Source organism: Canis lupus, chromosome 3 (assembly GCF_048164855.1).
Source record: "Canis lupus baileyi chromosome 3, mCanLup2.hap1, whole genome shotgun sequence".
In the NCBI taxonomy this organism is placed as follows: domain Eukaryota; kingdom Metazoa; phylum Chordata; class Mammalia; order Carnivora; family Canidae; genus Canis; species Canis lupus.
Genome location: NC_132840.1, coordinates 24124637 through 24136905, shown reverse-complemented (window position 1 = coordinate 24136905; position 12269 = coordinate 24124637). Strand labels below are relative to the sequence as shown.

Here is a 12269-nt window from a genome sequence, read left to right as displayed (position 1 = left end):
GGTGGGGGTGGGGGTGGGGCTGCAGCTGCCTGTGCCACGTGGGGGCAGCAGACTCTCTGGGCTCTGATGGCACCTGTGGCCCAGGCGGCGGCTCCCATGGTGCCTGTTGCAGGGCCACCCCAAGGTGTAGTTACATTAAAACAGACAGATGGGCCTCTGTGTGAGCCCCGGAGGCAGTCAATCTCCCTAGGGTGGGACTTGGGGTCCAAGAGGGTCTGCAGTCAGGCTCCTGGTTCAGCCCAGCCTCACCATGTGACCCACATGAATGTGAGCGCCCCAAAGATACAACCACCTTGAAATTGTGAACGAGCCCTTATTTGGAAAAAGGGTTTTGCAGATGCAATTACATTAGGAGCTCGAGAGGAGACCATGCCAGATTACCTGGTGGGACCCTAAATCCCAAGACACATGTCCTTATAAACAACACACAGAAGAGACATGGGGGGAAGGCTGCATGCAGACAGGCAGGGACTATGTGACGGGCAAGGAGGAAGCTGCCGAGGAGCCCCCGGAGCCCTGAGAGCCAGGAAGGACCATCCCCCAGAGCTGCCAGAGGGCACATAGTCCTGGCACACCTCCATCGGGGATGTCTGGCCCAGATTTCTCAGAGTTTAAGGCCCCAGGGTCCTGCGAATTTGTCAGGGCTGCCCTGGGAGCTTCACACCTGGCACATTACCTGCCCTGCCTGAGCCTCTGCATCCTCATGGGACAAGGGGACCGAGGTGGTCATGCCCTCAACTGGGGGACCCTTTCTAGATCCCACACCCTCTGCCTAGGAAGGCCCGGCAACCTCGTGCATCGGGTGCCATCTGGGCTGCCTGGGCCCATGGAGGCCTCACGTGGCCTGGCCTGGTCCCCAAGCGAGGCTGTGGCGGCGGCCCCACTTCCTGGAGCCCCGATCGGGCAGGCTGTGGCCTTAATGGGCCCGATTATCAGATAACTGCCGGCCTAATGGCAGAGATAACGTGTAAATACGCCAGGAGGCCCAGCTAAAACGTTCTAACTGGGTCCTTGTCTTCCCTGGGGCAGATAAGATGGCAGGGGACCAGGACGAGGCCGAGGAGACCGGCGCCCCTTTATCAGCCCCCCAGAGAGGGGGGCAGAGGCAGGCTCTGTCACTTTGCAGCTTGCCCACGAGGGGCCACATCCCTTGCCAGCCTGCCAGGACACTGGGGCCCCAGCCCAGGGCTCTGCCCATGGGCCACCCCCTCCCTGGCCCTGCAGGGCCCATCCTCAGGGATGAGAGTATGTCTAGCTACCACAAGGTCACCCACCCCCGCTCAAATGGTCCCACGAAGTTGGTCCTCTCTTCACATCCCCGATCCAGATGAGGACACTGAGGTCCCGAGAGGCCACGCAGCAGGAGGTCAGGATCTGAACCCAGGCCACCCCACTGTAGCGCTGACCCAGGGCCCTGGGTGTATGTGGGTCCCTGGTTCCCTGCCCGGCTGGCCCTCAGGGGGCTGGCATGTGTGAGGGACGGAGGGAGGAGCATAAAGCTATCTAAAGGCAAGCTGGCTGGGGATGCATGGTCTGTCCACCCGGCCGGCCGTCAAGCCAACTGATGCGTGGGAGCCCACGATGGACTGAGCCTGGCTGGGCACCACACTCCCGGCTCCCAGCTCATGGCGGTAGGTCAGGGGGGCATCGTCCAGTGTCCTCATGCTGCGGCCTGCCCCTCTGCAGGCGACCAGAAGCCTCTAAGAACCCGGGGGTCTGCCTGCACGTGGGCATCAGAACAGGGAAGCCCGCGCACCTCTCTGGACTGCATCTCTCCTGCTGGGACCACAGACACCACACGGATGGTGACCCGGAGCCCCTCCGTTTCCACCGAGCTCCCTGCCAGTGTCCAGAACATGTGGAAGGACTCGTGGGACAGGGAGGCCCCATCAGGAGAGGGCACCTTCCACTGAGGCTGGAGGCCCACCATCCCTCAGCACGTGGGGGGCTGGCCCGGGGGGTCCCCAAGAGGTGAGGGGGTTGTGGGCAGCCCCAGGCTTCCCAGACTGTGCTGTCCTGAGCTTTCTGTCTCAGGGCCTGGCCCTCCTGGTGATGCAGGGAAGGAGCGAGCCAGGGTGCCTCCCCGCCCCGCCCACGCGGGCACCCACAGGCAAACAGCCACGCTGCCTAATCGGAGCCCCAGGGCCGGCGGGCCGAGCCTCCCAGATAACAGCGTGGCTGGCGTTTCCCACGGCAGCCACTCCATCTTCTGGGTATCATGCACTGCCAGAGGGAGGGCTGGCTCCCGATAAAGGCTGCCATTCTGCAGGCCTCAGGGCAGAACCCACCACTCAGGGCTTGCTGGGGGCTGGTTAAGGCCTGGGAGAGGTGAGGAGGCCAGGGAGCCCAGGAACTTGGGCTGGGAATAGCGCAATGGTCCCTGTGAAAACCCACTTCCTGCTTCGGGGAGGCCGGTTCCCAGGTGCTGTGTATTAGGAAGGGCACCCCCTGTGGGGACATGCAGGGCTATGGCAGATACCAGGCTGGGTGAAGGGAACATGTCTGGATCTCAGCCCCAGCTCACCAAGAGCCCTTGTTATAGTGCACAACCTGTGCAACTGTACGTGGTGGCCCTGGCGACACTCAACATCCATCTACTGACAACTTATTTCCAGCAAACAGTTCCTGTCCAATCCCTTGCATAGCACAAATAGGGTCAAGCTGTATTAGAGCCCAGTTAGCACCTACCAGAGACCCTCTCTCAACCAGAAGCAAAATTGCATCAGAAAAGTGGGGGTGGTTGGGGCCACCCAATCCTGGCAGGCAGGGAACCTCATGAGGTGAATTCAGCTCAAGGGCAAGAAGGAATAAAAGTGTAGATGAGTGAGGGCAAGGGGCTTAGGGGTGGGGGACGCGGGGCTGGGGGTGGGAGCTGGCAGGGGCTGGGGGTGGGGGGACCGACAGGCAGGGAGACATGGTTATTTTTAAACAGCTTCGAGAAGAGCCAGAGGACCTGTGGCAGCCATAGCTCCCGAGCCACACGGCAGGCTGCGTCTCTGGACTCTGGCTCAGTGCTCGCTCACTCACAAAACCCCGGGGGGCACCTGGCAGGGGGATGAGGGAGGCAGAGCCTCTCTGCCCCGCGTCTCCCAGGAAACCTGGGCGGCGGCAGCTGCGATGGTGGGCCAGTTGGGGTGGGCTTCCCGGTGGCGGTGTCCTCCTCCCAGGCAGCCTCCTTCCGTCCCTAGGTTCTCTTCCTGCACCAGCCAGGTCCTCCCGGGCCCCCCACGTCCCTCCACGTCCTCCACAGCCCTCCTCATCCCCCCACGTCCTCCACATCCCCCCACATCCTCCCACGCCCTCCCACGGGCCCCCCCGTCCCCCCACGGCCTCCACATCCTACCTCCACATCCCCCCATGTCCTCCCATGGCCTCCACATCCCCCCACATCCTCCGATAGCCTCCATATCCCCCCACATCCTCCCACAGCCTCCACATCCCATGTCCCCCCACGGCCTCCACGACCCCCTCATCCCCCCAGGTCCTCCCACATCCCTCCACATCCTCCCATGGCCCTCCATGTCCTCCCACAGCCTCCACATCCCCCCATGTCCTCCCACGGCCTCCATGGCCCCCCTCATCCCTCCAGATCCTCCCACGTCCCCCCACGGCCTCCATGACCCCCTCATCCCCCAGGTCCTCCCACGTCCTTCCACATCTTCCCATGGCCCTCCATGTCCTCCCACAGCCTCCACATCCCCTCATGTCCTCCCATAGCCTCCACAGCCCCCCTCGTCCCTCTAGGTCCTCCCACGTCCCCCCACGTACCGCCACGGCCTCCATGACCCACTCGTCCCCCCAGGTCCTCCCACGTGCCCCCACATCCTCCCACGGCCTCCACGACCCCCTTGTCCCCCCAGGTCCTCGCACATCCCTCCACATCCTCCCATGGCCTCCATAACCCCCTCGTCCCCCCAGGTCCTCCCACATCCCCCCACATCCTCCCATGGCCTCCATGACCCCTTCGTCCCCTCAGGTCCCCCCTTGGCCCTCCACATCTTCCCATGGCCTCCACATCCCCCCATGTCCTCCCACGGCCTCCACAACCCCCTTGTCCCTCCAGGTCCCCCCATGTCCTCCCATGTCCTCCACGACCCCCTCATCCCCCCAGATCCCCCCTTGGCCCTCCACAGCCTCCCAGTCCCCCCACGTCCTCCCATGGCCTCTGCCTGCTCAGTCAGACATGGGGTGACACCATCTGCCCCGAGAACGTGTGATCCCAACCCGATCCCTGGTCCCCCTTTATTGAGCCTTAGCCTTGCACCTGGTACCATCTGCAGGAGTCCTCCCCGTCACACTCAAGCTCTCCCCCAGGCGCAGAGGGGGAAATCGAGGCGTAGTGCGGCTACGCTGCTGGCTCAAGACCCGCAACAGGGAGAGGAGTTGGGGGCCAGAGCCCCAGCCACACTCACGGTCAGGTCCTGACCCCCTTCCCTGTGCTGATGCAGGTGGTGACTGGGAGACATCGCTGGGGGTGGAGAAGACAGGGACTCTGCTGTGGGGGGAGGCGGGGTCACTGCTTGGGAGGAGAAGATGGGGACACTGCTGGGGGGGAGAAGACGGGGACTCTGCTGTGGGGGGAGGCGGAGTCACTGCTGGGGGGGAGATGGGGACACTGCTGGGGGGGAGATGGGGACACGGCTGGGGGGAAGTGGGGACACAGCTGGGAGGGATGTGGGGACACTGCTGGGGGGGAGGTGGGGACACCGCTGGGGGCGAATTGGGGACATGGCTGGGAGGGATGTGGGGACACTGCTTGGGGGGAGGTGGGGACACAGCTGGGGGGAGGTGGGGACACAGCTGCAGGGGGGAGGCAGGGACACTGCTGGGCAGGAGTCAGGAGTGCAGCCGACGGGCCCCTACCTGCCCTTTCCCTGTCCTCGGTTCCCCTCTGCAGGGGCCTCCTTGGGGAGGGGGTTGCCCCACAGGGGTCAGGCTATCACTACAGACGCAGCATCAGGACGAAGACTAATTTATGCCGGCAAACAACCCCACGCACGTTATTTCCAGAACAAACACGCTGCACGGGGATTCAGTTTCGCCCCCCAAGCATCTGTGAGGAAGCAGATGACAGATCCAGCCCTTGCATATTTATACGATTTAATGTCTGTTTGGGTCCCAAAGCTCTCAGACGGCGTCCTGAGAGGACAAAGGAGGCCGGGCTGAGCGTTGCCGGCCACCCCAGGCCGGCTCCAGGCCCACCTCTGGGGTCCTGACAGAGCCGGTGTCGTGGGAGAGAACGAGGGTCTGGAATCAGCAGGCTGGGGCCAGGTCCTGCCTCTGCCCTGTGCCCGCCGGCCTCAGTTTACCTGCTGGGCTGGTAGCTCTGGGTAAAGCGAGCATGTCAGTCTGAGGCCAGCACTGCTCTTCCTCCCTGAGCTGTCCCGGGTGGTGTGGCGCAGCCCGGGGTGGCCACTGAGCCCCAGCCCCCCGCCCCGCCTCACAGCCTGCAGAGCCCTTGGGCGCCACAACGTGCAGGGTGAGCCAGTGAGGACGCTCTGGTCTGCAGAATCCTGCCCAGCCCTGACCAGATCTTGCTGATGGACGGGCCGGGGCTCCGACCCAGACCACCAGGCTCCAGAGCCCGCCAGGCCTCAGCCCCCACCCCCAGCCGCCAGCCTAGCTTGTGGCTCTGACAGGGGGAGCCCAGTGGTCTGTGGGAGTGTCTGAGCTCGGGGGCTGCCTCTGCACCCTGCCGGCTGCGCTTGTGCTAAGGGCCAGTGGCCCCCAGAGCAGAGCACAGAGTCCAGCTGCCCTGCAGCCCCAGCCCTCACAGTGGACTCGGGTCACCGCCAGCAGTCACTGATCTAACCGGCCCATCGCCTGGCCCCACCCTGTGGCTCCCATGGGCCAGCTGGCCCCAGCCTTGTCAGGAGTGGCCCTATCTCGGAGATCACGCTGTTTGCCTTTGATAAAAGTAACCAAAAGGGAGAGAAAAAGAGGGAGAAGGAAAGGAAGAAAGCCCCAGGAGCGAGCTGGCCCCACCCTGTGGGGTTCCAGAACTCTCTGTGGGTGTGGCCCAGAGCGGGGCAGGCTAGGAAGCCATGTGTGGTACCAAACGTCCTGTGCCAACATGGAAACCAGGCCCAGAGAGGGTGAACAGCTCTCCAAGGTCACAGGGCAGACGCAGGGCGGTCTGGGGTCAGCCGGCACACGCTGTCCCAGGACGAGGAGCCGGGAAGACCCCTCACTCGCTCAGCCCCTCCCGCTGCAGATGCTGCTCCCTGGACCCTGGTGACCTGGAGCACCAGCCTTGGGGCCTGTGGGTGGGGTGACCTGCCCAGGTTCCTGGCTGAAAGTCCTTTCCCCGGCCCTCAACATAACCCTCCTGAGACAGCCATGAGCTCGGTGGCAGGTGGGGTCCTAGGAGGACAGGGAGAGGCCGGGGAGCTCCTCCTCCTGCCCCATGTGGCCACTGTCCAGGGGCTGACCATCCTACTGGAACGGCGCTGTTTTGAGGTGGGCGTGGTGAAGCCTCTGCCAGCCCCAAGAGCTCTAGAACCCGGGTCTGTGTCCCACCATGGCCATCTCCCTGCTGGACGGTCACTTCCTCCCAGCCCTGGCTTCTGCTGCTGTGAGATGAGCCCAGGACAGGCCGGACAGCAAGCGCTCTGTGAGCACTGCAGGGAGCACGGCCCCCCAGCAGTCAGGGCTCTCAGCCTTTTGGGCCATGGGGTGACCCACTCTTAAAACAGACGACACCAGAGCCCGCTCTGGGTGGTGAGGGGGCTTCCTATGGGCTCAGGTACAGCACCACATGGCCCCCACTCCCACCTCTGAGCCACCACCAGCCCACCTGGGTACCCCTGGCTCAGCACATTGGGAGACCTGGACCTGCACATGAGGGGCGTGGGCAGAGCCTGGTCACGTGCATGCCCCAATCAGGGGCCATGGGCAGGCATGGAGGGCCGCCTCCTGGATGGTCATCTTGAGATGAGCTGAGAGCCCAGCCAGGTAGGTGGGCACCAGCTGAAGCTCAGGAGCCCCAGGCTTGCGGCCACGGAGCCTGCTAGCCGGGATGGGGGTGGTGGTGCCACAGTGTGTGCAGCCCTTCCCTGATCTGGTTGGAGGGGGCAAGTTCCCATCAGTTCCTGGGAACATCCTGACCTGCTGGGCCTACCCCATTGGCTGCTATTTTGCTTCCTAATTACAGATGCGGTAATGAGGCCAGAGGAGGGGGCTGGGGGCAGGCTGAGCAGGAGGCCCCTGTCTGGGGGCACAAGGAAGGTGTGGGGCATGTTCAGGGGGGTCAGCAATGTCTCTGTGCATGGTGGGCTGCCAGCTGCTGCATAGGAGCCTGTCCTGCTGCTGCCTCTCCCCTGGGCTGGCCTCTTTAGGCCTGGGGCAATGGCAACCCCTTGCCCCAGGGTGCTGACAGGCTTGGGGCTGTCTTTAGTGCTACCCCACCTTGCAGGGCATGGAGAGTACAGATAGGCCACAGTCTGGGCCCCCAGGACCAGGAGACTCAGAGCTACGGGCACCAGCCAGCCAGCATGTCCCCTGGATCAAGCCACACCTGAATGCCACAGGAAGAAAGGGGTGGAGCCTGATTCCAGCCCTCCCTGTCATGGGGATAGGGGGCATAGTACCTTTGGGAAGACTCCACCCCACTTCAGGCCCCAGGCTCCCACACCTGAACAACGGGGATAAAGTGCTGGGGTCCATCTCCCTTGCTCTCTGCCAGCTGAGAAAAGCAAGGCTTGGAAAAGTTGAGGGATTGTCTGAGGCCACAAAGCCCAGTGACCCCAACTCAGGCAGCACGTCCTCACTCACAGTGAACCTGGCACACCAAGTGGTGGTGTGCCCCAGACCAGGAGCACAGCCCTGTCCCCATTTCACAGGTAGGAGCAACGAGATGGAGTGGGGCAGATGGGAGAGGATCCTGATGCCCAGGCCCCAGGGCATCTGATGTGCGCCGCTGCCAGCCAGATCAGACCAGGTAGGGGCCACAGATGCACACCAGATCACCAGCTCAAGTCACCTAAAGTCTCAGAGTTTTAGTGGCTCCCAGGGGCCCAGGGTGAGGCTGTCCACCCAGGCTGCCCCACAGAGCATGCCTGGGAGCGCCAGACCCCGGTGGGAGAGCCAGGACCTGTGACCTGAGAACACGTATACAAACAAGGACCCTGGCTGTCATCATTCAAAAATCAGGTTTCCCCTACGATCTGGGACTTCTGGGCTCACACGTGGCAGAGCCAGGCTCACATTCCCGCAGGGCTGTGGCTGCTCAGAGAGTGAACGCCTTTCCCGGGGACAACGGCCCACCCCCTGCACCTATTCTGGGTGCTGCCACAGGGCCAGTCCTCAGCCATCTTTGTGTTAGCTTCCGTACGGAGTGCTGGGCACTGGGGATGTGACCCAGACCAAGGCCAGTGCCCATGTCCTGGATGGGGAGTCAGAGAGATCATTCCCGGGGAGCATCCTGACCCGCTGCGCAGGGCCTCCTGGCTTCTCGGCCCTGGCCCCTGGTGCCCTCTGCCCTCAGAGGCCCCCCACTGGCCTCTAGGCCTGGTTGTAGGTGTCTAGCCTCACCTGGTCCCCAGGCACCCCAAGTGTCCAGGCTGGGTGGGGTGTGCAGAGCCTGAGTCCTCCCTGGAGGAGGCTTTCTTTCTCATCCAGGCCTGAGGTTTTCAAAGGGTTTCAAGCCCAGAACCTTCCTTCCTAAGCAGCGGGGCGAGGCTGGAGCCGGTGGGTCCCAGCCCTCAGACCCTGAGGCCTCATCAGGAGCTCCTCCCTGGGGCGGGGGCCTGTCTGCCAGGAGCCCCCAGCGGCCTGCCTGGCCCACTGCACCTGCCTGGGGGTACTTTCCACTGGATGTGGCCCTATATCCCATGTGCCCGCCCACTGGGCGTGGTGCCACGTGTCCTAACCCTCCTTCTGCCGCCCTGTGAGGCTCGCCCAGCCCAGCGTGTCTCTGGCTGCATCACGTGGGGCGGGCCTGAGCCTGGGGGTGGAGCTGGCAGGCAGGCGACATTCCTGGGCACCAGCTGTGGGGGGCGCTGGCCGGGGCACACAGAGGTCGGCTCTGCTGTGGGCCAGCGGGTGCCGGGCACAGTGCCACCACAGGACATGGCTATTGACACCCTCCCTGGCTGGGACCTCTGTATGCCCGTCCCCTGATTTGGCAGCGGGGGCGATGTCATTGGCATCCAGCTCTGCTGCACCCCCGAGTCCCACCCTCTGACCTAAGGCTGGGGCGGGGTGGGGGGGACGCTCCGTTCCATTCACTCAGCCTCTCCCGTGGGCCGTTGGACCTTCAGGCCGGGGTAATGGACGGCTGTGTCTGGGAGGCCCTTGCAGAGCTTGGGACCCAGTGGCAGCTGGGTTAGAGGGTGGTGGCATGAAGCAGAGCCAGTGCCAGACACCCCAGAGCAGCCGACGAGCCATAGGCCCAGAACCTCCCCACAATACCCTGCCCGCCCCCGGGGTAGCAAGGGCGGGAGGCTGGGCACTGAGGTCCCCTCTGTGGGTCTACAGCCCCGACCAGGGGGCAGGATGGGCAGGGAGGGCAGCCCGGGGCGCTGCAGCCCCCAGCTCTGCCCCCGCCCCACCCACCAGCTGGTGCCTGGGAACTTCTCTTCCTATCGCTGGAACATCGCTGGAAAGTATTGATTTTTTGACACAGAACAACAGCCCATCTTTATCGGGCTGAACCCTGGCCCCAGCTAATGGTGGAGCTGGGGCCTCTAGGGATCCTCGGGCAGTGCAGGGTGGGGCCTGTGGGGATCCTGCTCCATGGGGTGACGGCCCTAAGGGAAGGGGGTCTGCAGGGCTGGGACAGGGCGAGCCTCGGAAGGGGCCCTGCAGGAAGCTCAGAGGCAGGTCTGGGGGACGTTATGGCAGGGCTGCCTCAAGCTCTGGTCGCCCCATCTGGACCTCCAACCCAGGGTTTCTGGGGGAGGGCTGTGCTCCCAGATACTATCCTTCCCCCCCCGCCCCCCCACAAAGCCAAGAGCAGCTCAACGGGCAGGAGACAGGGGGTGGTCTGCATGCTGGGCCCTGGCTGCTGCCCTGCATCACCCCAAGGTTTCTGAAGAGTCCTGAGATGCCACCTTCCTGGCACCTCACTGTTTGAGAACTCACAGTCCCTCCGGCCTTCATGAAGAGCCAACTGCCCTGGGTCTCCCGGCCTCAGTCTTCCCAGCAAGGAAGTGGGCAGAAGGAGTCCCATCAGCCCCCAGGCCTGGCTACTCTGGCCTTGGGAGACCCTGAGGCCTGGGAGCCAGGGTGGGGGTCCCCGGCCCTCCCAGCCCTGTTCTGTCCTGGCAGCAGGCTGGAAGCAGGATGTGTGATAAGGCAAAGAAATGCCTCCTGTGCAAACAGCTCCTCTGGCTCCTATCGGTGTCCTGGCCCCCAGGGGCCAATGCCACTGAGGGCCCTTCCTTCCCAACTGGCCTCCAGCTCACCAGCTCCTGGCCTCCAGCCTGGCCAGCCCACCCTGCTCCCTGCCTGGGCTGGGACGTGGCCAGGGGTCCAGGCCCAGACTCTCCTATGTAAGTGGACGGGTAGGTGGGTGGGCAGGGAGAGGTCTGGGCAGAAGCAGATGGGTGCAAGGGTGAAGGGACAGCCCTCCTCCTGCTGCCACTGCCAGGGGCCAGGGGTGGGGCCTGGGTAACAGCAAGCACTGAGGTTAGCCGCTGTCATGGAGAATGGGACAGAGCCCCTGCCTATGGCCCAGTGAACCCTTTGGGGTTATGGAGATCCTCCCAGAAAAGGCAATAATCCCGGAGCACCTGCAGATCCTTTACAAGTCCTGCATCTCTCACTGGTCCCACCCAACGAAGGACGACCCTGCACATGGGAGGGAAGCTGGGTCCCAGGGAGAGGCCTGCACTGTGTGGAAGCTGCAGACACCTGCTTTCAGGGCCCCCTCCCTCTCCCACCATGCCATAGTGGGGGTGGTTCTCCCCCTTCACAGGCGAGACCGAGGGTCAGAGAGGACCTGGCCACATGGAAAGGTGGGTGGCTGAGTTCAAGGGGTCCAGCCCTATCCAGTGCTCTGTCCCTCAGGTCCTTGGATGGGGAGGCAGGGCACAGGGCTGGGCTGGGGCCTGGGAAAGGGGGGGCGAGAGGCCTGGACACAGAAAGCCCTGCCCTCCACATGAAGCACATACAGCTCCTTTCCACCTCACCTCTTCACCCCAGAAGGCCCCAAATCGGGGCTCTGCACCTTCTCGCTGAGCCCATGGCTGACACCCCGAGGGTGTCTCTGCTTCAGCAGTGCGGGGCTCGCTCCCACCTCCACCCCTGCCTGTTGCTCATGTGCCACCGGCAAGGTGCCCAGGCCGTCAGGGGAGGGCGGGGCAAGGGGAATTCAGCAGAACCAGTAAAGGCTGGGAGAGTGGGGACCAAGGCGGCGGTAGCGCGGCCACCCGACGTCAGCCCCAGCCCCGCTGTTACTGCCTGCAGCCTTCAGTGTGCATATGGCCAACCCATGCGAGCGTGTGCGGGGAGGTGCGCACAAGGGCAAAACGTCTAGGGATTCATGGGGAATTTGCTTCTTTTAGAATCATTTCTCCCTCTTCTCACAGAGATTTCGTAGGTCAGCAAAAAATAAATAATGGCTTCCTATCATCAAGATGGCCATGAGGGCGCTCCTCGCCACCCTCGGCCTGTCCATGGGGAGGGGACTCTTCCGGGATAGACTCCTAGAAGCTGGAGCTCCAGCCGGAGCACTCGGGTGTCTGTGAGCGCTGGCGGCGGGGGTACGGCCCAGGCTCAGGGAAGCCGAGGGCCCGCAGCCCGCCCCGAGCAGGGCCTGACCTACAAGCACCTGCCTGGCCACGGCCTGGTCCTCTGGGGGGGGCGGCGAGGAGGGGCATCTGCCTCTGTCTGTGGGGGTGAAGGCGGGTCGGGGGCAGGGGGGTGGGCGGGCGAGGGGCCCCCTCCCCACGACGACACACAAAAGCCCCAGTGATAGCATCACGCCACATCTCGGGCCCAGCCCGGCCCTTTCGGGCAGGATATGACCAGCCCTCGAGCCAATGGCGGCCCCTTTGTCCCATCTCCGGGGACCGATCTTATCGGCCGCGTCCACCGCCGCCGTAATGGAAAAACACGGTGAGGAAATCAGAAGTTACGTACAAAGATAGAGGAATAATAAATAAATAAATACAGAGCGAGCCCTGGCTGGCAGCAGGGGAGGGGGTCTCGGAGAACGGCGTGTCAAAGCCCGAGGGGCGGGCAGGAGGGCTGCAGGCAGGGCCCGGCTCCCATCCTGGCTCTGAGAGGGCCGCTGCATGTCCCCCAGCCTCAGTTTCCCTATCTGT

At 63.8% G+C, this 12269-nt stretch overlaps 1 protein-coding gene across 4 annotated transcripts in view; it reads right to left on the bottom strand.

Annotated features, from left to right (window-relative positions):
- The window catches only part of ZFPM1 (zinc finger protein, FOG family member 1), a 69299-nt gene that overhangs the window by 18731 nt on the left and 38299 nt on the right, over nt 1-12269 (bottom strand). The gene's annotated exons all lie outside the window — the stretch shown is intronic.